At 35.7% G+C, this 23,289-nt stretch overlaps 1 protein-coding gene across 4 annotated transcripts in view; it reads right to left on the bottom strand.

Annotated features, from left to right (window-relative positions):
* FIGN (fidgetin, microtubule severing factor) overlaps nt 1-23,289 on the bottom strand; it is a 385,491-nt gene that overhangs the window by 275,262 nt on the left and 86,940 nt on the right. The window contains exons 1-2 of one of the 4 annotated variants that reach the window (XM_084524068.1): nt 8,846-8,894; nt 8,176-8,282 (exon numbers count right to left, since the gene is read on the bottom strand). The exons of the other annotated variants lie outside the window; for them this stretch is intronic. The gene's annotated coding sequence lies outside the window, so the exon portion shown is untranslated. Of the gene's footprint in view, nt 1-8,175; nt 8,283-8,845; nt 8,895-23,289 lie in introns of those variants that run through there. 4 annotated transcript variants of the gene reach the window in all.

Raw genomic sequence — 23,289 nt, 5'->3', positions numbered from 1 at the left:
GTGATGTTAATACAAATGTGTATTAACTCTATTAAGATGTATCCCCGTCCAAATCCATTCAACTGAATCCCATTATGCACATCTTCAGTTTCATTTTAGGAAAAAAAATGCAAGAGATACTGTTTTACAGAATATAAAAAAATAATTAAATATGTATTCCTGTCCATATTTCAGAATCAAGCACACTAAGCTGAGACAAATTATGACTAAAAATGTAAAATGGGGTAGCTTTACCAGTTTCATGCAGAGCAATTATTTTACAATTAATAATGGATTAACAGATAACAAAATCTATGAACTGTTCCCTGGTCACAGTTACTGTTTTGTAAACTCACAATTATCCCTGGAAGTCTTCAAAAGACGTTTAGATGTAGAGCTTAGGGATATGGTTTAGTGGAGGGCTGTTAGCGTTAGGTCAGAGGTTGGACTCGATGACCTTGAGGTCTCTTCCAACCTAGAAAATTCTGTGATTCTGTGATTCTGTAATTGCATTTCAATCAGTATTGTTTCCATCTCCTCTACCAAAAGGGATAGTGGAAGAAAACCTGTAGACCAAAGATGACGTAGGATCAAGCTGAGTACCGTGTGAGTGGTATGGGACTGCATGCTTCCCAGTCAGCTGGGACTGGCACTTGCATTTCCTGCATCTGGGGTAGGACAGGCACTGTCTGGCCCTAGCAAAATACATATTTATTTCATCCAACCCCAAAACTATGGCTGTCAACTCCTTTCCCACCTACCCAAAATTACTCTGGGAGGAAGCATTACTGTTTGGGATCATGACACCCTCACATGTAGTTGAAAATAGAATATTTCCAGCTGTCTTTCAGATGTCCTTTACTTAACTGCACTTCTTCCACTAATTGTGGTATCAGACATGGAAAATCTCACCTAGGCAGGTTTGGGATTGCTTGAATAAAATAAAAAATTAAAAAAAAAAAAAAAAAAAAAAAAAAAGGCAATTCTTCTCCCTGTGAAGAGATGTCCTATTTTAGATGTAAAATAGTAATTTAGAAAGGCAAGTTTTATTTTTTAATTCTAATTATTTAATTGTCTGCAGCTTTGTTTCTGTGATATTTAGTCCAAGTATGCTGCGTTATTCTTGATATTAATTTTCTTGAACACTCTAGACAATTTTTGTGTTTTAAAACACAGTTTGTACCTCATGCAAGATTAGGGAGATTTAGTACTGGAAGGAAATAGTTCAAGCCCTTCTTTTTAAAAATAGACACATCCAAAAGCAGCACTTACAGAAGTCTTTTCAAGTAGACCCTGGTAAAATGTAATCACAGAGAATGAAGTTGATCCCTGTGTGCAGTGAGAACATAAAGCTTATGCACCACTTAAGTCTTTAAAATAGGGTTTAAGTAGGAGTTAAGCATGTTTTTTTCAGGCACTCTTCATGGGGTAAAATTTACCAACAGAAGGCCTGAATAACTTGAGCAGAGGGCAGTGAAGACCACACAAAAGGAAGGGGTAGGGAATCATGCTTCAACATGGTAACGGTTGGTAAAGGTCAGCTTCCTACTGATAAGAAAGTGTACTCGCTGTATTTATCTGGCAGATCCCCCTGACAGTGGCTGGTAATCTATGGAGAGCTTTTTAGAAGCGCTTGAGCAGCAGCCTCGCTGCACAATTACTATTATTCCTTAAACAGTTGCTGTATTCAGTGCTCATTTGCCACAAACAATATATATATATGTAGTAAAGGAGGAACACTAGGTGCCCCTAAAATGATATACAGTTAAAACAGAAGATCCAAAATAAGTTCTTATCAAAATATAAGTTTTCACATCATCTTATTTCCTCCAGTGTCGGTGCGGAATTTTCTCCTGAGACAAAAGCCTATCTCCACTTGGAAGAGGCATTGCAATCATCTGCACAAAAACATCTGCAGGAACCAACAGAAAACAAACAACACCATGAGCAAAGAAAACAAACAACTGAACAGACCATATTCTGGTTTGGATTCAAATCTGCAATAGCTAGACTATTTGCCACCAAAAGCTAAATGGTATGCCTCCTTTGACTTATGCCACGGGTCTTACGCTTTTTTGCTCACGGTTGACTTAAGCCATCTTTGACTTTGAACCCTCTAGCTTTTATCAGTTTGCATCATAACCACAGTGTTATTCAGGCTTATTTTTTTTAGCATGTGCATGCACCCACGCACCCACACAGAGAGGAAAATAAGGAAATTTTTATCATTATAGTATTTTGGCAGCATAATGGGAATAGACAGCAACTACTTTGTGTTACAAATTTGAATGTGAAATTTCAGAAAACCTCCTTGCATTAAAAATGAATTAACTGTGTGATTATTAATTGTGCATATTCCAATCCCTTTGTGCTGTACTGCATGTTTCTTGAATCTCATTTGAATCCTTTGGCTAAGTAATGTGTCAAGGGGGGTACTAGCCTGAATGCCTGAGTTATTTAAAAAGCAGGACAGCACTTCCAGATTAGAATACCAATGAGTGGGGTTAAAAAGGCTCTACTGTAGTTGGAGGGCAGCTCTCAGTCTGAGTAGTACCTGAAAAGGACCTCTATGGACTAATTTTCAGAATCACATTGTAATGTGGGCTCATGTCAATCATCAGAACAGACAGCTTCATCCCATGATATAAACTAGTTATACATTCAAGAGCTGCCAGAGGATCTTCATTAAAAAGGGACTTAGCATTAAAAGAAGAAGGTTGTTTTATTATAATACTTCAAACACAGTTTTTTGTTTTATATGTTCTCAGAAATCTTTTTTGTTCTTCTTCACAATATCAAAAAAAAGTGCCACAGAAGCAGCAAAAACATTAAATATTCCAGTTTTTAATGGGAATCAAGGTAGCTTTCTGGTTTAAGGCATTAAAAATCATATACATTTTTCTAAATATATTCATGCCTTTGAATAACAAAAAGAAGTCTCTAGATGTAATAGGAGGATGTTTTTAATCTTTTGTGAAAAGGGATTTGCAGAGCTGACTACTCAAGGTACAATATCTACTGGCAAAGTATATCAGTGAGAGCTTTATACATATAAATTTGTATAAAACCTTTGGGCTATCCACAAGCTTCCAGATACCAGTTAGATATTACAATCCATGTCATTAAAATTTAATATGATTGTGTTAGGAAGAAAACATTAACAATATCCATGTAAGTAAATCATTGACACAGTAATCTAGTATTTCAAGAAACTTTAAGAGGGGTTTATTAAAAAATAAATAGATAAATGTATCTATTTACCTATATGAGTGTCATTTCAAAGAACCTGATTTAAATATAATTTCACAAGTCATGCAACTTCCTCAAAGTAACTGGAACATTTTGATCTAAAATTGCTGCTGCATACCTACTTCCTACCAGGATAAAGAGTTTATAGGAAATTAATTGAAATAAGAAGGTGTTCCTTTATAAGAATACAGTGTAGAGTCTAACCAGTTTTGTGCTTAGCTTTTTAAGCTATAATACTTATATTCTGCATTATTTTCTGTCCTGGAAGGTGTTTATTTTTATTTTTTAAGAAGCTTGGCCATCATAAAAAAATAAGACACATTCTTAGTAATAGTAATACCTAGCATTTCATTGTACAGTGTTTTTCTATTTTTTATTATTGCCCTCACAATTATTAGATAATTAATTATTAACAAGTTAGTAAGTTCTCCTGTTGCCCTCATTACCATAACATCTAGCACCTCTCCAACACTTAAAAATTTCACTTCTGAATGTCCTGTGAAGCAGGAAATATTATCCTCCCTGTTTTACAGATGGGAGACTGAGGTACAGAGGTTCTCATTCGTGTATTCACATTTTATAACTATGGTAGCATTAAAGGTAATGGGATTGCTTTTAAAACAAAGTTATTTTAGTCATCATATCAGTGAGAAGATGAAAAAAAAAAAAAAAAAGCACAAAGAGAGTTAAGTAAATTTAACAAGGTTGCAGAGGAACCAAAGTCTTAATTAAAACCAAGATGTTCTTGTCTCCTATTTCTCTGGACAGACTACTAGACTTTCTATATTTATTTTTAATGTAAATCAGTTATGACGGGTTATAACAGTAACTGTGCATGATATGATATGATAATACGATATATTGCATTTTTCAGTGACTCTCTTCAGACAATTCTCTGGAAGCAGTATCATTAAAAATGAGTTTCAAGAGCATAGAAAACCCTCCCGGTGAGTGAGTTCTACCAAACTCACATGAACCCAGGGATATCTTAATTAAAGTCTTTCTGATGTTTAAAGATAAAACAGACATAACAATCCTTGCTCTTTGGGGTTCTTAAAAGAACTCTTTTGAGGAAACCTTCTCTCTCCACCATGTTCAAGCCTTGAATTACACATAAACACACACAAAGTATCCACCTCTCTCTACATATATCCTCTCACTACAGAATGAAAACATGACAATTATTCTGAAGTGCTAGCACCTTTGCTAGCCCTTGTCCTTGGAGCAGTTAGCAGTTCAATCTTTGATTTGGCATTTATCACTGCCTAACAGGTATATGGTGTTCCAATCTTCAGCCCAAAGCACATACATCTGTTCAGCATAGTTCAAACCTCTGGCACAGAGCTCTTGTCAGCATTATCAAAGTCAAGAAATTAAGGGATGAATGAAAGCTTACTTTTCTGCAACTGATTATATATAAATACAGTGCAGCAATAAATAGGACCAAAACGCATCCACAACACAAAAATGCTCAGTGAGACTGCAGTTGCTGCCAACCATCTGTTGGCCATTCATGGTTCCCTCTAATCCTGTGCAATCTCCAAAAATACACTGCACATCATATGAGGTCTTGTATTCATGGCTTCTCATACTGAGCATGTTTTTAGGAGTGCCTTCTGAAATGGTATGACAGAGGACAGTATTGACCTTGCTTCCATCATTTGGATCTGCAATGGGTTTTGCAACATACCTTACGTCTTAGAGCATGCAGACTCATAAAAGAAAGTCTCCTGCAGGGCTAGCCCAAATTTCTACCTTCAGATTTTGGAAAGCTACTGTGCATTGTGCAGTTTTACATCACTTGCAGGGATTTCCAGAGTTTATTCTAGAAGATACTGCTTATTTACTGCAAAAAGAATTTTTATTTTTGTTAAACAATGCAGATGCCTGTGCAATGAGTTCCCATCAAATTATTCAGCTGATTACCCTTGGCACCTCGTTTTAAAGATTGTGAGAATATCGTTAGCAGTAAATCCGCAGTTCTGTAATTTCAAATCAAACTCCAGAAAGAAATAAGAGAAAGTCAGTTTGTCATAATTCTGCTGGCTACAGTAATTGCTGAAAACACTTCTGAATTCAGTGCAATATATTCTGTGCATTGTCTTCCTTTAACACCTCCTGTACGCTTATGTTCATCTTGTCCATGTGTCCCATCCCGCCTCTCTCTCCCTCCCCCCCTTTTTCTATATGTTGATTACACCGATTTGGAAGCTCAACACCTTTTCAAAATATAAAAATAATTTTGCAGGTGACTTCCAAACGGGAAGCAATACCTGTAGTTCAGTCCCGTACTTTCAATCTATATACTTAAGGAAAGAGGTGAGATGCAGGTATGCAAGGTAGGTATCCTGGACCATGTGAACACTTCTGGAGACAAAGGAATTAGGACCTTTTATGACATCAGATTATCAGAAACTGTCTCCTAACTTCTGTTGTCAAAGTCTCACAATTTCAGAGCTATATTTAGTGGTTCATATTGGCACCTACAGTCAAAAGCATGTGGAAAAAATAGATTCCCTATAATAAAAAGCCCAAATTACACAATTCATGCAACTTTGCAAGTCTCAGGCTCCATGGAGAGTGAGCACTTAGTGGGACTTGAACGAAAGGAGATTATTAGAGCGCTTTCAGGAGTGTCGATATTCGCCTTCCCAGGACACAGCACTGGAAAAGGCCTGCGTGTTACTCAAACTGCAAAATCCTCAACTGCTCCTCTGTGCAACACTAATTCAGCTAAGATTTGACTAAGTCGATGGGTTTCACAGACAGACTCTATTAGACAGCCACAAACTGCAGGTTCCCTGGAGTGTGCAGATGCCTGGTAATGAATACTTTACTACAGAGACTGAAAGCTTCATTGAGAGAAATAAAGGCAAAGAGTGATTCCAAAACAACCAAATGAATTACAAGAAACAGCCTGAGGTAAAAAATCAGCTTGTCCCAGGCTTGTTAGGTCCTGGGAAGTCTTAGCTAGCACTTTGTTCTGCCCCAAAATTATTGATTAGAGGATAAAGACTCTGTAACATCCATGATACGGTAGCAGACATTAATTGATTCTGCAAGAGCACCTGTGGCAGTGTTAGTAAACTCATCCACTTTCATTGCTTATTGCAAAGAAAAGCAGCTTTTGTCGAATAGCCTCAAGGTGGCAAGTTGACCCATTCCAGAAATGAAAGTTACAGTTCTCAGACACCTGAAAATTCTGAATGGCCTTCAACAGCAGCTAAAGAGACTAGAATTATCATCATACAGCACAAAATTAACATAAATAAATCAATATGACTAAAACAATTGTATACAGCTTTTAAAAAGCTACTAAATAAAATATATTGATGTAAAATTAGTCTTAATTCTTTAAGTCTGAATTAAGTTAGTTTTCTCATTAATGAAATCCAAATCACTCAACTTTTCAGCAAACCTGCAAAAGCTTCCAAAGATACCTTTTCTAAACAATGATGTACACTTCAGTAGCTTGAAATATCTTTGGTTTTAAGTATGAAGCATACTTTGTCTACAAATGGCCTAAAGGGTTTTTGAGAAAACATTAAGAAATTAATCATCTGAATGAAGCCACTTTCATTACGAAGGAGGGGAAAAAAAATATTTGACCTTATTTTTGACATTGTTGTTTTACTTCATACTATAAAAGGGGTATTGAGTTTCCCCCCTTATCAAGTGCCTGTAGCCATCACTACACCAGAGAACCTCTCAGAGGTTTTTATTTTTTTCAGAAAATGCTTTAACTCCAGGATTTGATGTCTAGTCTCTTCTTCACAGGCATATCTCTTTAAAGGAGGCTTTCTCTCTGTCATTAACGTGTAAGCCAGTCAGTCAGACCTTTTTAATAAGCAGTTGAAGAGACACTGTCTTTAGCACATGAAACTAACAACAGGCTCATTAGTGAAATGAACAAAGAATAGTTTGAATATCAATGTATTATTTTACAGAAAAGCTTCTTCCAAGAGAATCTCAATGCAATCCTTTTTACTGGGCCTTCTTGTGTCCAAATTTTAATGTTCTGGACCCTACCTATGAAAAAATGATGAGCAAAAAAAGCTGTTAAAAGAAGACATCCATTGCATGTCATTCTTGCAATGGACCACTGTATTCAACAATAATTCAGAAAGTAGAGAACGAGCTTTTCTCTTTTTTTTTTTTTTTTGTTGTTGTTGTTGTTTCTTTTTTAAAGTTAAACTTGTCTAAGTCTAAAACTTCTTTCTGCTGTGCCAGTGATCTGAATAACCTTGCATCAATTAGCAAGGTTATTTAAATGACCTCTGAACAACAGAAGAGGCCATCAAAACTATACAAAATTCAATAAAAATCTCCTGTTCATGTCACAAGTATAGAGTGAAATCTCTATTTGGATTGTCCATAAGCAATTTGGAAGAAGTTACGAAAGTTGCATATAAAGATTTCATGAAAGTAAACTCAGAGAACAACAAGTCTAATCCTTAATTATTTATTAAAAGAAAGAAGAAAAATCTGAGCAATTATTCTGTAGAGATAGTGCACAATGTGTTTTGTTTATACACTAGAAGGTATCATTTATCCACTTTTGTCAAGAAATGTTCACAAAACACACTGGAAGTACCATAAAGTGTAAACATACAGAAAGTTTCCACACAAACAAGCAATGTGGTATCACAACATTTTTCATTTAATGCTTCCTAGACTTACCATGCAAATATAGATACTCGATGTTAATATATTATTTTGTTATTGTAATGGCATAATTAAAACATAAAGATGGATCCATCTGTATCCAGTATCTGTATCATTCCAACAGTTGGGTTTTAGACAGCTGCCATCATCTTACCCCTGCCATCACAATGGTTCCAAACAATGTTTACCAATATGGCGATAAGTGTAATATAAATAAATGGCAAATCTAATGCCCAAAATTTGCTCTCTTGGCAAATCATAGACACATGGTAGCTAACATACCTGTCCATTAAAATCCTGCAGAGCATAATCAGCATGTTTCTCTCAAGATGTAGCACTGTTCTCTAGACACTATTCTGTTTCAAAACAACATTGTGAAAAACTTCATACTGAAAGAGAAGACAAAAAGCTGCAAATAGACATAAAACGTACAGTTGGATAATAATTATAATTAAAAAGTTAAGACACTCAGGGGAATGAATGTGTAATAAAGATCCATCTAGATGTGTTGTTAGGCACTAAAATTGCTTTCTACCACCAAAGTGTACCTTTAAGACATATTAGTATAGGTTGAAGGGTTTTGTCTTGACGCTGTGATATGGAACAGCAAAGATTAGCAGGAAACCTTGGAGGTACAGGACCAAACTAGACGAAATTTGTAATCATGTCAGATTATTATGGCAAGTCCACAGCAAGATGCAGAAACAGAGAAAAGAGCAAAGAAAAATGTCCAAACTGATTCCAGAAATTAATGCTAGAAACAGAAAATCAGAGAGTTCTTTCTTTTGTTAAAGAAACAAAAGTGTTGACTAGAGAACTTTTGGGCAAAACACATTGGAATTAAGGAATGTTTCTAATACAGAATTGCAGAAAAGCCTGCCCTATAAAGGTCAGAAAATACAACACTAAAAGTGGCTAGAGAACTGGCTTGTATATCTGTTACAAAGGTTACCTGTGGGTATGCAGGGAGTTTATAAGTAAGATGATGCCTTGAGCATTAGAATTTGCACTGGGCTTTTTTGGATTTTTTTTTTTTCTTTTTTTCTTTTTCTCCTCTTTCTATATTGATGACCTGGCAGAAGAAATGTGAAGAAAGGTGAGACAGTTTTTGCTGACACGAAAATGGGATGGGGGAATCAGTCAATACAAAAGTAAAGAGCAATATAGATCAGAAAGTCTTAGCACAAACTAGGATTCTGAATGGAGAGAAGCAAGTTTCCAGACATTACCAAAAATCATAAAATAATCAAGCAAGAAATGAGAATCATTAGATCAAAACTAATCTCCTTTGCAAAGAACAATAGGAAATAAAATATGACGTATGTTGAAGTACAAACACATTATTTGCCATAATGTAGTGATTTACAGTGGTGAAAAGGCAAAACAAATTCTGAATTGGATAAGCAGCAAAGTCAATTGAGGGAAGCCCCCCATAATGAGCAAGCAGTCCAGTCAGCGTGGCATAACACCAAGAAGTTATCACCTCAGTAAAGAAAGTACAGTCTAGCATTGCTGAGTGTACAACAAAGGAGAGCAACCTTATATGGTAAAACTGGGATGTGGAAACCTTGATTATTTATAAAGCTAAGGGAAATTTTGTGGTTGTTGGAAAGTGGAGGCGATTAAGAGGAAACTCTATTAAGGTACACACAATCCTGGAGGGAACAGAAAGGAGAGATGCTGCAGGCTATCTGAGCTGGTGTTAAATAAAAGTAGAAGGGGTTATGAACTTCAGCTGGGGGGAGAATTGGACACTAAAAGAATTTAGGTAGAGTTTTCTTGCACTTCTGCCCTTAGTGGAAAAACCTACCAAGGCCAGACATTGTAATAAGCCGTATACAAAAGGAAATGTTGGACAAGTAGGAAATAAAGTGTATTGTGGTGTGACTGTCCATTTAAAGTTCCATGGCAGCTATGTAAGGGTCTTTTGCCCTCCATCTGTCAGAAACTTTCCCAGTTTTCCAAAAGTTAAGTCACTTAATTCACTTTGGGAAAATAATAATAATAATAAAAATTAAACTAGCTCAAATACTTGAATTCCTAGGATGTAATGCAAAAATACAAAAGTCTAGTAACAATAATGCCATGCACCATACAATATAAGAACTAGCATAACTTAGATTTTATATTAATTTAATTGCTAATTGAAGGTGTCAGATGAGATAAAGAAAACAAAAATCTTAAACTCATATTCCTTAAAGAGAACCTATAGCTCTGAGGCTTAGAGTACAACTTCAATTTTTGTACCAAACTTTTCTAGGTATCCCTCCCCAAAATATCAGGACAGTGTAAAGGTCATGCCAATGCTATTGAATTTTGGACAGAGAATCTAATCACAAAGTACCAACAAAAAAATAAAAAAGTCAGAGGACAGCACCATTGGATTACTACCAACATATAATGAATATAAACCTAAGATATATTGGTATGTGTTCTAAAGCCAAGGCTTAGAAGTTTCTATATCGAAGTTTCCTCCTCACCAAAGATGAATCCTTGAAATGTATTGGTTTTAACCAAGCTACTTCTGAAAGCCTTTGTATTTTGGAGGTTTTCATGATCCTCTTCTCCATAGACTCCTAAAGCCCTTCCCCATCCTCCTTTCTAGCCTTCTCTTTTTCCCCTAAGGTAAAATATTGCATTTGACCTGAAATTAACTGGTAGGCCAACTGAAAACGAAATATCAATCCTAAGCAAATTTGATTGTTTTTACAAACTTCTGCTGATGATTATTATCTCCTCTTGTATATAGCCACTCTGTGTGGCAGCACTGTTAACCTGCTTTTCTGTTTGGCCACCTTGGTTCCCCAAGGAATTTTGTTCACTTCCCCCAAGATGCACACAGTCAGAGACTCCTCCTACAGTGACTACAGGACCAGTACTGGAGCTCAAAGAAGACCCTGGGGTACATCCAGCTTTAGGCTCGTCAGCACCACTGCACCTATGGTCTCAATGCACACCAGGGAATTCTTTGGGCTTTATTACAATATCTCCAAAATCAAGCAATTATTATCCAAACACATTGTTAATGTTGTACTTTGTCAGCTTCTGACAGCATTATGCAGGGTCTGATTTTAATGTGGGATGGATTTGAAAATCAGAGCACTTGATGTGTTCACACAGAGCATTTTGCCAACAGGACTGACAATTATGAAACCTATTTTCATTTCAGAGCAAAAGCTAAGTTAACAAGAACTCAGCCGTCCTTTATGGCCTCACTTTAAAATAGGCTACTTTATCCCAGAAGACTGCTGCTTGAAAACCATCTATAATACTTACTTTTTATAATCATTTTAAAAGAAAAATGACCATAAATGACCTTTGTGCCCATATTAAGATACATAGACATTCAAATACAAATTAGAACTTTGTTTCTGACTTCAGTAAAGCTGTTGTTCGTTACAGGTGACAGGTTACAGGTTTACTGCTGCTAAATAGTATGTCACAGGACCACCCACAAAATAAAGTGTTTAGAGATCATTAAGCCTGAGCTTTACTATTCATATGCTCCAACTTAATATTGGAAGTTTAAGTTTTTACAATTGGGCTCATTTAATTATTATTATAGTAAGCGATTAAATGTTTGCTCCTAAAGAGTGACAAACTTGCAGGTCTCACATAGAGGGTGTGATATTGAAGCACGTGAGTGACTGATTTTTTATTTATTTTTTTAACTACCAGCTAAAAAGAAAAAAAAAAAAGAAAAAGAAAAAAAAAAAAGAAAAAAGGAAAAAAAAAGAAAAAACAAGATTTGAAGAGGAAAATGCACTCCCTAAACATTTCAAAGCACAGAAAATTGTCTTTGCCTATTATCTCATTGATTTTTTGAGCAGCAAAGGCTGTTATGAGGCCACAGAAGAGCCTTCTTCAATCTTCTAGCATTTTGCCCACATGATTGCAAAATGTTTTCACTTCCTAAGCCAATTTGGTTAAAAACTCACTTTGTTAACAAGTCATTCATAGAGAGATTTTTTTTTAAAGAAGTGTTTACAAATATTCTGTCCTTACAGCATACATTAAGTAATAATTAAGCACACACCACAGGGTTAAAGTTACAACACTTCTGTTTTGTTATCTGTTTTAAAATAATTTAAATATATATATATTTTGAGCAGTTTTAAGGGATCTTTCATAGAGATGTTCGATTTCAAATGGAACTAGCATTCAGGACTAGTTTTTCAAATACCTTTAAGCTCTTAAATCCCTACCCTTGGAAAGATAGCTCCTGCTCAATGATTCTTTGCACACTCAACTTTGTATTACCAACAAGAGCCTGCTCAAGAAAGGAGGTCTTTAAAAAAGAGATATTCATTAGAAGCTGAACTAAGATCTCAGATTCATTTTACATAGACCACAGCATGGATCTACTTAATGGTTACTTTAGTTCTCTACAGAAAGATTCAAAAGGTTTTCATACCTCATTATCATTTATCTAAGCACTCCATTACCATTGAATTTACCTTCACCATACCAAGTAGGGCTCAGAATTAAGAAGGTTTAGTTACAAAAATGCCAAGAGCAGAAAGCTAACACATGCTATGCATATTATAATGAATGACCTACATTAAAATATGCCCACATGTTAGTTCCTTCACCCTTTTGCCAGTTATTTTCCACAGAAATTTTTGAGTCCTTAATTAAGCAAGGAAGCAGCCAAGGGCATGGGTTCGTTTGCAAAGAAGTTGCAGTTGGCTGGCTGGCTGGGGCATGTTTCTGTAGAACGGAGGGAGCAAAGGAGAGCAGTGTGCAATGGATTGAGACAAATGGAAGGAAGCTCATCTCAGGACAGTGGCCCATATTGCTGAATTGTGCTAAAGTTCTCTAACACTTGTATATGCGTAAGTGACACCATCTATTAATATGTGTAGAAAAAAAATGTGCTTGAATTTCAGATCTGAAACAAAAATTACTTGTCTTAGCAGTTTACAAAACTTTTGGGTGGGTTTTGCTGTCCACTTGAGGATACCTCCCAATAAACTGTGTTGGGTTCCTTTCTGAGGTTGTATTAAAACCAATTTTTAAATTAGTATCTTCTAATGACTACATTTTAAAACAACATAGCAAAGAAAGTGTACTACAGCTTTTGTGAGATGTTTTTTCAGACTGATGGGACAATCAGCATTATGCAATTTTGCATCTGGGTTGCTACTGCCAGGAGGAACTTCTGAAAGCAGTGGCAGTTTCAAACTTTACTTTCAAATTTATTTCACAGTTTAGCTTTGGCAGGAAGTGCTTTTCTCCATATGAACTCTCAGACAGCTGTGCTGAGCAAACTAGGTACTTTTTCCTTTCAAGTTAAACCCTTTAGATTACTTTAACACTGTTCTTTGTGGTTTAATTTATCATATGTTCTGGCACCATTTATCACTAAATGCAGAATGATGAAGAAATGGCTCTATTAAAATGGAATAACTACTGAATTAAAAAGCTGTTAAATGAGTTGGAGTGCAGACTCCTGTTAACAATATGTGGGAAGGGTGTTTGGCTGAAATAAATTACTTTCACAGTAATAATTTGAGAAGTGCACCTTTGGAGAAACATGTTCAAAAATTCACATCTTGATTTCCTGACTAAAATCACATTTACCACTAATAATATTTTTAAATTAGCTTCACGGCCAAGGTGAGGAAAAATTTAGTCATGAATACTTTGGTTCAAAACCAAAATATTCTTTATTTAAAATTTTGAATGGCAGTTTAAAAATATACATGCAAAATACAATAGCAGATTCCAATTAAGATATATTTCACATGCTCACCCTTAACTTTCTGAAGATGCTTTTACAATCTTTCAATGTAGGCTACCATATCAACTTGTAAATAATATATAGCCCTGTAATTCAGAGTAGTCTGCATAGTAACTCTCTGAAAATAGTATATAGCCAACTACCTAATGAGTCCAGATATACTTTCATTTTATTGATTGTAGCAGAAAATGTAGGTAAGAGAAAGTAGAAAGTCCATATTAAGTGACATAAATGGTTTCAGATGTAAAAGTCCTTTTTTTATTTTAAAAGAAATCCAGTTGAACATGACAACCTATAGCATTTGTTATTAATAATGTATTTGTAACAGCCTGATTCCAAACAATTATTCAGCATAGCAATTCACTTTATTCTTGCACTTAATCCTTTAATATAATCAACACATTTCTTGTGGTTAACAACAGCATTTATTCAACCCTTATTAGGAAATTATTTAGCTCAATAAAAGGAAGTGTCTATTCATCACTAAGGACCCTTCTGCACTGATTGATTTCACTGGAAGCAAAAATAATTTCTCAGAACTCACGTGTATCATTTTGCCCCTTTGAAATGACCTCCTAAGGGATATCTTAGAGTCACATAGTGGCATAGTGGCATCTTTATGGCTTTAATAGAAGATTTTATTTTATTTTTACGACTTGTTACACAAAAGATGAAAAAGCTGCATTCTGACTCAATTTGTTTTCAGGCTGTTCTGTGCTACCAAGTACAGAAATGGTTATCCTACAGATCTCTGTCCACACACTGTATCGACAAAGATCATACGTGTAGTGACAAAGCAGAGGCACATACTAAATATGCACTAACAGGCATTTAAAAAAAAAATCTAACCATCCTGCACAAATTGGTATCAAACAAAAAAATGTAATGACCAAAATGTCCACATTATTTAGTACAAGACTGTATACTCACACAAAAATGACAGACTATGATAGCTGAATGTTAGTCTTATACAACAGACAGTAGTTTAGTGACTGCAAGAACCACTCTATCCTCCTACAGAAAATCCAAGGAGAGCGCCTTTTCACTGCTCCTCCATAAATGAAAATGATGATTAAATGTACCTCAAACCATTGTGTACTTTATGCATCTGAATACCACGTATAACCACACGTAACATAAAGACTACTTGGTTTTAGGTCCGGTCAGCTAAAAAAAGAAAACACTATTTTTTACCTCTATAGGCCATGTGACTGCCAAAGCTGTTTTGAAATCCAGGGCAGAACTATACATACGGGCCTTCACACTCCCCTTCCACACTCATCTGCATATATACCATCCTGCTGCTTTCAGCATGTACAAGAACACAAGGAGTAAGAATAGTAGCACAGTAACCCACTTTCTTGCATCCTTCTTTAGCTTTGATATAATACATTGACAGTTTTTTCTACACTAGCTGAAGACCCCTCCATACATACACACACTCACATCACACTCTCCTTCATGCACTCTCCTTTGTGCTGTTGCACCATGCTCATGCGACCATAGCAGTGGTGCCTGCCACCACCATCCTTTACTAGCTAACTCTCCATCAGCTCTTCCTGCTTACACCAGAATTAATGCAGAAGAAAAGATTATAACTCCAACAGTGCTTTGAAGAGAAATTAAGATATTTTTCAGCAAACAGTAATGCTGATGAGTTAAGAAGTGAATGTTGCCTTCAGCTGGAAATTGTACTTAAGAATGGAGGATGCATACCATATAGCATTTTCCAGTATGTAACTATGGATAAATCGGAGTATGAATTTAATCTCCAGCATGTAACTATGGATAAATTGGAGTATGAATTTGATCTCAAGTATTGTGTTTTTTTTTTCAGCCAGCAACCTGTAGATAACTTAACTTCGTTTGTATCTAGAAAGCAGTTGTTGCATCATATAGTATATTATAAAATCTATCTGTTAAAAGGACTTCTCAGGTGGTTTACCACATTTTTAACTCATCATGTAAACAATTTTTTACTTTCCCAGGCTCTTACCAAATATTGCATGAATATTTTGTTCTTGTTTTCTCCCTTCATGCTCACCTTCCCCCCCACCCCCCTTTTCAACTTTGACAGGTATATTCCAGTGTAAAAAGAAATAAGGTGAATCTCAGTCTTTCACAGTCAAAGTAATGTGAGTTTGAACAAATGTATCTTTACTGCTGTTCGCTGTATAGTGTAAAGCATGACCACTCACCAAAATGTGTTGGAAATGAAAAGGGTGTATGGCTTGGAATGGTATTTTAAACAAACCTTAGTGAGCAGCAAGTCTGTCTATCCCACCAGTAACTTCAGAAATTGTTAACTGACTATTACCAAATTTAATTTAAAGATAGAGATTTCAGAGAAATTTAGTGTCCTCTTGGTATGATGGATAAAGGTGGCCATATAGAGTGGAAACATCCCCTCAGAGCACAGATACCAAAGATGCCAAGCTGCTTGCAAGCTCCAAGGGTCCCAGAGAGTGTTGCTACCATTGCAATGCAGCTGCAGCTCATGGCCAGCCCTGAAATACAAACTGGGTCCCACAAGTTCCTGTGCTCATGCAACTACACAGTAACTTCTGATACCTTCCACTTAAAAAAAATAAAAAAATAAAAATAAAATAAAATAAAATAAAATAAAATGCAGTGTTCTACCTGTTCTCTTCTGTTTGACTCTGGAGATTCCTGCAGATTCAAACTGGATTTAGGGAATAATTATAAAAATTCAAACAGCTGTCATTCAGCAGCACTGAAACCAGAACAAATTCTAAGCCCCTTTTAGCACAACCCCTTGGGATGTTTTTGTTTGTTTGCTTTGTGATTTTTGTTGTTGTTTGTTTACAGTCTCTCTACCAGGCCTATAACCTTCTGAAGCAAGAGTATACAGAGAAAGCTACTGAAGTGCATTAGCAGTAAGAGGGGGGAACATCCAGCTTCACAGCTGGTCATTGTTCTAGGTAAAATTCTTGGAAGAGTACATTTACAATTTAAAAAATAAAGTATTTTAACAATTTTTTATTTCTTTAAACTTTCTTAAAGTCTTATTTCCTTTAAAATATGTACGAAACAAATTTTACCTTTAGATAGTCATTTTGATTTCTTTTTATTTTTTCAGCGCTTTGTTGTTTGGTTGTTTTTTAAATTTAGGCTTAGATTTTAATATTTAGGAAAAAAAAAATCTAAAGAAAAAATGCTTTATTGACAAAGAATCCAAAAGACTAACAGCTTTTCATGAATATGGCTTTCTAATAGTTAATATCCATCCACTTAATATCTCTAATTATTTTTCCTCTGCAGCTTTGATGGGTAGTTATAGCCTGGAATAAAAACACTGTGGTAAGGACAACTGCACAGCAAGGTTAAGTGCCTTCTTGTCTTCAGTACCAATAATTACCTTTAAACAAAAAAAAAGCTGTTTTCAGGTTTGACAGTTAATTTACTAATGAGTATGTGGACCCAATTTATAATAAAGTAATATTGACCAGAAATAATTCTGCATTGGTACTCATCTGAATTATTTTATTGTTCATCTCTTATTAAATAAATTGGAAAGGATTAATTTTGCAAGATGGGATTGTCAGAGGCTGCTGCATAAACTAGATGCATGTCAGCACTAAATTTAATTATTGATCACAATACAATAGTGCTGAGTATTCCAATCCCCAAACAGCTTCCAGTAACTATCAGCAGATTCCAAATATAGAAACTGAAGGAAAAAAAAAATCTGATTGCAGATGACTACATTTTAAAATAAATAAATAATTCATTAGCTTCCAATAAAAATTTAGTTTTAAAGTACAATTCAGATCACTCACTAGAACATATAATAAGCAACCAGATTATAAATGAGCCCTGCTTCAAGTGACAAGCTCTAATGAAGTAGTATAACATTATTTTGATTGGGGAATCCTATGATTCCTCAGTTCTGGAAGAGAAATTATATCTGGAAATGGAGGTCGGTTGGAGCACAGCACTCTCATTACAACCCTTCTTGTTGGAAAACAAATGGAAATATTGCAGAACATACAACAGATCACTGTACTTACAGAAACGTATCAAAGGAAAGAGACGAGGATGCATCTTTGAAGTGAAACCCATTTCCCAGCTCTAATTATTTTCTCTAACTGAAGAAAGCAGCTTAACAGGACAATCACAATGTTTTCTAGAAGTAGTCAATAGTGGAGTTTTTCTTTTCGTTTGAGAAAGTTCAGAAGAATCATGGGGAGAAATGCCTAGCTATAAGAGGTTTTGCTTCTAGTCCTTAAAATCTCTCAGCACAAGAAAAAGAGGTGCAGACTAAGGAAACACTATTGGGTTATTTTAAGAAGAGTTCCAATGCCAGAGTAATAAGCATAAAAGCTGCGATCTTAGCTGTCTTAGATATAGGAATAAAGAAGTTTACACTTTTTTTTTCTGAAACTCAATGTCAAATAATGTATTATTGGAATGGTCATTGAAAGCAATTTTACCTATTTTATTCTACAGAGTTACTGTCTAAATTCGTAGACTTTATACATTTTCATATAAACAATGTTAATGAAGCCATTGTTTTAATACTGATTTTTTAATGTGCATCCTGACAACATTTCAGCTTTCTCTGACCTTTAAATTCTTTCAAAATACAGCTTTGCTTAGTTTACAGTTAAATTAATTTTCCCAACCAGCATCAAATACAACTTTGTACAGACAGTGCAAGGCCATTTTAACATTATCATCATAAATATAAAAGAAAAAAATCCCAGCTAATTTTAAGTCCATTCCAAAAATAAACAGTCCTTCTAAAATGATAAGGTTTCATTTAAAACAGATATAAAATTTTAACTTTGACTCACTGAAACTCAGATCAATGTTAACTCATAAATCTGGGCTTCATCCAACACCTATTGAAGTCAATAAAATTGCCCCCTTGACTTAACCATGTGCTGGATCATGTCCTTTGTGACAACTATAACACACTTGCCAAATGCTACATCCCCAGACCACGAATGTTCTAAACTGAGCATTAAAAGTTTTCATTAAACTTTTCCTTTAATGCAAAAACCCAAACACTGCCTGTCGCTGAGCCCCACTCCAGGAGCATCTCCCAGGAACACTGAGCTCTTCTGATGGGTCTACGAGAGCACTTCGCATGCTCGCTGCTTTTAGCAAGGTCTGTGCCTGACTTTGGCAGCCATTAAGCACCTTTCAGCATAGTCTGCTCTAACATATCCATGCTAGCTTAGGTGTATTCTGCTAACTTGAAATTAATTCCTTCTAAAACAATCTCAAGTTATTATTAACTTCCATAATATATGCCCTACAGACAATTTGAAGCTTAAAAGCAACATTGTATAGGCCTTTACACACGAAGCCACTTTAATCTGGGGAAAGACATAGGTTCTCAGCCATTCCTCATGACACTAAAGCCTGGATACAAGGCAGATAAAATCTTTTCAGTTTGGGGGTACCCACATCAGGAGAGATTCCAGTCCATTCAGTTCCCTTCTCCAGCTGCCACAAGTCATAGACATGCTGGCATTCAAAGCAATATCAGCATTTAAAACCAAACCCTTACACATCAAAATAGCGTTACAGAGGATGAAGGCTAGACAGTTAAGAGAATCTTTTATGTAAGTCTAAGCATTCAGGAAAAATATTTTAACATTTTAGCATTTTCAAAACACTGCAAAACAACTTTCAGAGAGGTATTTTTCACCTCAACTCAGTTCACTTAGTGCACGTGTAGAGGAAATCCCTACATATCCCAAGAGATTTGCAGTGCACAAAATAATTATTCACTGACAAGACTGTAAATTAAACCTCACAGATGAAGAGGGGGGTACCAAAGGCAGATGTTTTCAGCAGGAACTGTATGGCAAAAACAGCACAGAATCAATATTATTCTTTCATATTACTATTTCAATAACGCCTAGAGGCTGACAAATGTTAGGGAATTACCATGACAGGTCGGTGTTTATAATTCCCTGAGTCTATCTGATGGTCCTCTGGCCTGGAAGATCTCCAGAGCAGTTGGGCTACCCACCTCCTTACTCCTCTATCTGTCTTCTTCTGAATGAGCAGAGGCTTCTAACACAGTAAAAATCTCTGTGGCACTCCACAGGAGTCACATCATGTGTGAAAACCATCTTTTTATTTCTCGCCATCCTGGTAGCTCCCGTGAGATTCGAGCCAGTAGAGGAAGGAGCTTTGATTCACAACACCTATACTATATATATATATATATATATATATATATATATATATATATATATATATATATATATATATATATATAGCATCAGGAATACTGTTGAACTTCTGACAGTGAGACAAATGTTTTTGTTGTCATAAATAAAAATCGGACTGCTTTTCACTATCCTGGTTGCCAAATCTAGGAAATGATGGTGGTGTGGGCTGAGCAGTTACAGTGGTGACTTTAATCCTTTGCATTAGTGTTGTAGGAAAAAAAGGTCAGAATTACAACTCAAGTAATAAATGCTTAGCAATTATTTGACAGTAACCTGCTAATGAAGATCTGCCACCTCGGATTTAACATTTACTGAGGTTTTGAGCAGAGCCACTGACTTAAAGACGTATGGAGAGGACTGGACCACTGAACAACAGATGCAGTCGGAGCATAAAGCAGCAAAGAGGGAGCCCTGCAGTGCATCCTGCAGCCCAGGATGGAGTCCCCACCCTGCCTAAGGCAGTGCCGTTGAGAAAGGCATACTTGCTGAATTGCTAATATGGAAGGTTATCAACCCTTTCTTCTCCCAGTAAACACAGATTTAAATCTACAGCTAATACATATCATAAATCAGATTACACATGAAGGCATAATCATGAGGGCTATTCAACAACTTGTAGCAGAATATAGTTAATTCTGATGACTAAAAAGGAAAAAAAAAAAAAAAAGTGTATTGAGAAGGTTCCTTACACAAATGTGAAAATGATGGGCAAGAATATTTATATTGCTTTAATTTGTAAATGCCAAACCTAAATTTGCAAATTGGCTAATTTAAAAATAAATAAATAAATAAATAAAATAAAATAAAAAATAAAATAGCAGCAGTTGTATAGATTAGGTAAAAACAAGAGGGCAGTTAATGTAATAAAATACATACTTGTTCAAAATTATAGTTTAACATTATAAGAATTTACTTTTAACTTATTTCAATTTCTATTTTCACCTCTAAAACTGCTTCTTCCCTACAAGCTGTCCAGAAATGTGTACTGCTAATGTGTTGGGAAAATAATAGTCATTGCTCGTAAATATCCTGTAAATATTTTAGTCTGCCCATTCCTGAAAAGCGAGAACTTCAAATATTTTCACATTAAATTAAATGCTCAAAATTTCAGACCTGAAAGCCACTGTTGACTTTTATCATCATTCTCCCTCAAAGCAAAGCACCTTTAAGGAAAGAAAAGAACGAAGATGGTAACTTCCACTTTTACCATAATCAAGGACTCCAAAAAAAGGGCTTTGCAGGGGCTCCATGACTGGTAATATTGGCCTTACCAAGTTTTTTATTCCCTATGACTCTTTATTTTTCTCTTCAAATATGAACAAACTAAAAATCCTACATGGAGGAAAATGATGAAATCCACCCAGAGAGAGTCATGGAGAGCAGCTTAGAGTTAAATAATGGAACAGCTTTGTGGTTACCATTCACACAGCTCTCCGAGTCGGGGCTATCAGGCAATGAAGTAGAATAATGAAGCTACTCCTTCAGATAAGAGATCGGCTTTATAAATATGATCTTTTGTACAGCAGCTGTAGGAGAACTGTACACTTGAAAATAAGCTTGTCATATCTCTGAGAGTAGGTGAAGTGGTTCAGGTTTGTGTATGCTTATGAGTTTCTGGGAACATTAGTAATTTTATAGAAATAAAAGCAGAACAAAGAAATTCTTTAGGAGAAAAAGCTTTCCAGTGTATACAAGCCGGTGGCTGAATACATACATACATTGTCAGCAGCTAGTTATATGCATATGACTTACAGACCAGGACTCACAACCTTCATTTCCAAAAGCACAGGGCATCTTTTTGCTTACATGGTAGAAACATTCCTTCTATAACAACAGCATAGGGGTATATCCTCTTTCCAAGCTAGGCTAACAGGGCAGTACCTAATGAAATACATAAATAGATCTGACATCCTGTCCACCAGGGACCACTGGGCAGTAGCAAACACACAAAATATCACATTATATGCTCAAACACTTGGTGTATATGCAGCATGCAGACATTCACCAACTGGTAATACCAGAATGATATTTGCAGCCGTAGTGAGCAATATGTTTTAATTTCCAATTATGCCACATAAATAAATCCCTAAGAAAGAGTGAGAATCAGTTCTTGACATTTTTTGATGTGGATTAATACCTAACTCTTTAAAGTCTTACCACACAAAAGCTACTGCACAACTGTTTGTTCTTTCCTTTTTTCAGGGGCAAGGAATATTTGTTTTCTCTTCTAGGTGGTTATCTTTTCTAGTTCAAAAAATGATTCTCCATTCCTCTGGTTTCTGGTAAATGTTTTTTGCTTTTCTCATCAGACTACTCCAGTTTTGTAATTCCTATTAACCACGTAAACATAAATTATTGAAACAAAATATTTCTTTTCTTCTATCATTTCTATTCACTGCCAGTGGACTAAGCTCATCACAGTGATTCTAAGTTCATAGATTTGATATTCAATTTCAGGATAAGAGATTGCTTCGTCTGCCACCAACTCAAATTGGTACTGGTGCTGCAGGTGGCAAAAGCCATGTGAATAGCAAAGCCACAAGCAGAGCTGGTACCGCTGCCATTTTTGTTATTTCTGTGCTTCACCACACTCTCCAATATTTTCATCATGTACTTCATGATATTGTAAATAAATTAATACAAAGCTACAAAACGTCAGAAGTAACTACAGTCACTGAATAATTATGAGATCAATACGCCATTCAGCAATTCTCAGAAAACATTCAAACGACCTTGCAGAATGGAACTCCACAAGCAAACAGCAAGTGTGCCGAGGAGAAAGAAAAATTTCACATGCCAAATCTGCATGTATCCCCTGTGTATGCTTCTTCCCTCTGGCTCTGAGTACCAGGGGAAGCAGAAGGGAGGAACAAAATTACATACCCTACAGCCCCTATCTTTTTCTGCCTTTCTTCTGGAAGGTTTCATTGTATTAGATTCATCCAGAATGCCACCCTTCTTTTCTCTTCCTCACCGTCTCTTTTCACAGCAATAGGTGGGAAAGAGGTGAGGAAGGAAAAAATGTGCACATGCAAGGACAGCTCCAAGGAGTGAAACTGCTCTGTAGAGGCTAGAGGGAAACAGAAGAAGATAGAGCTGGCAAGTGAAGAAGGTTAGGCTAAGCCAAAGGGATTTAGAGAAAAGATGAACAAAAGAAAGCTAAAAGCAAAAGGGATATCTCAAAGCATCCTCTTACTTACATTCCTGTCAGAGGACAATGAACAGGAATTGAAAGGAGACCAAACCAGGAAAACTTTGAAAAAAAAATATAAAGAAGAAGAAAAGAAAATCTACTCTCATTCCAGGGAAAATATAGTAATAATAATAATAAATAAATAAAACCACAAAGAAGCACCACTTGAACAAACAGGAAGATGACAGAAAGAACAGTAAGGGAAAAAAAAAAAAAAAAAAAAAAAAAAGCATACAAAATAATCTGGG

Source organism: Aythya ferina, assembly GCF_964211825.1.
Source record: "Aythya ferina genome assembly, chromosome: 6".
NCBI lineage: Eukaryota > Metazoa > Chordata > Aves > Anseriformes > Anatidae > Aythya > Aythya ferina.
The sequence above is the reverse complement of the archived record's forward strand: the minus strand, read 5'-3'. Positions and strand labels throughout refer to the sequence as shown.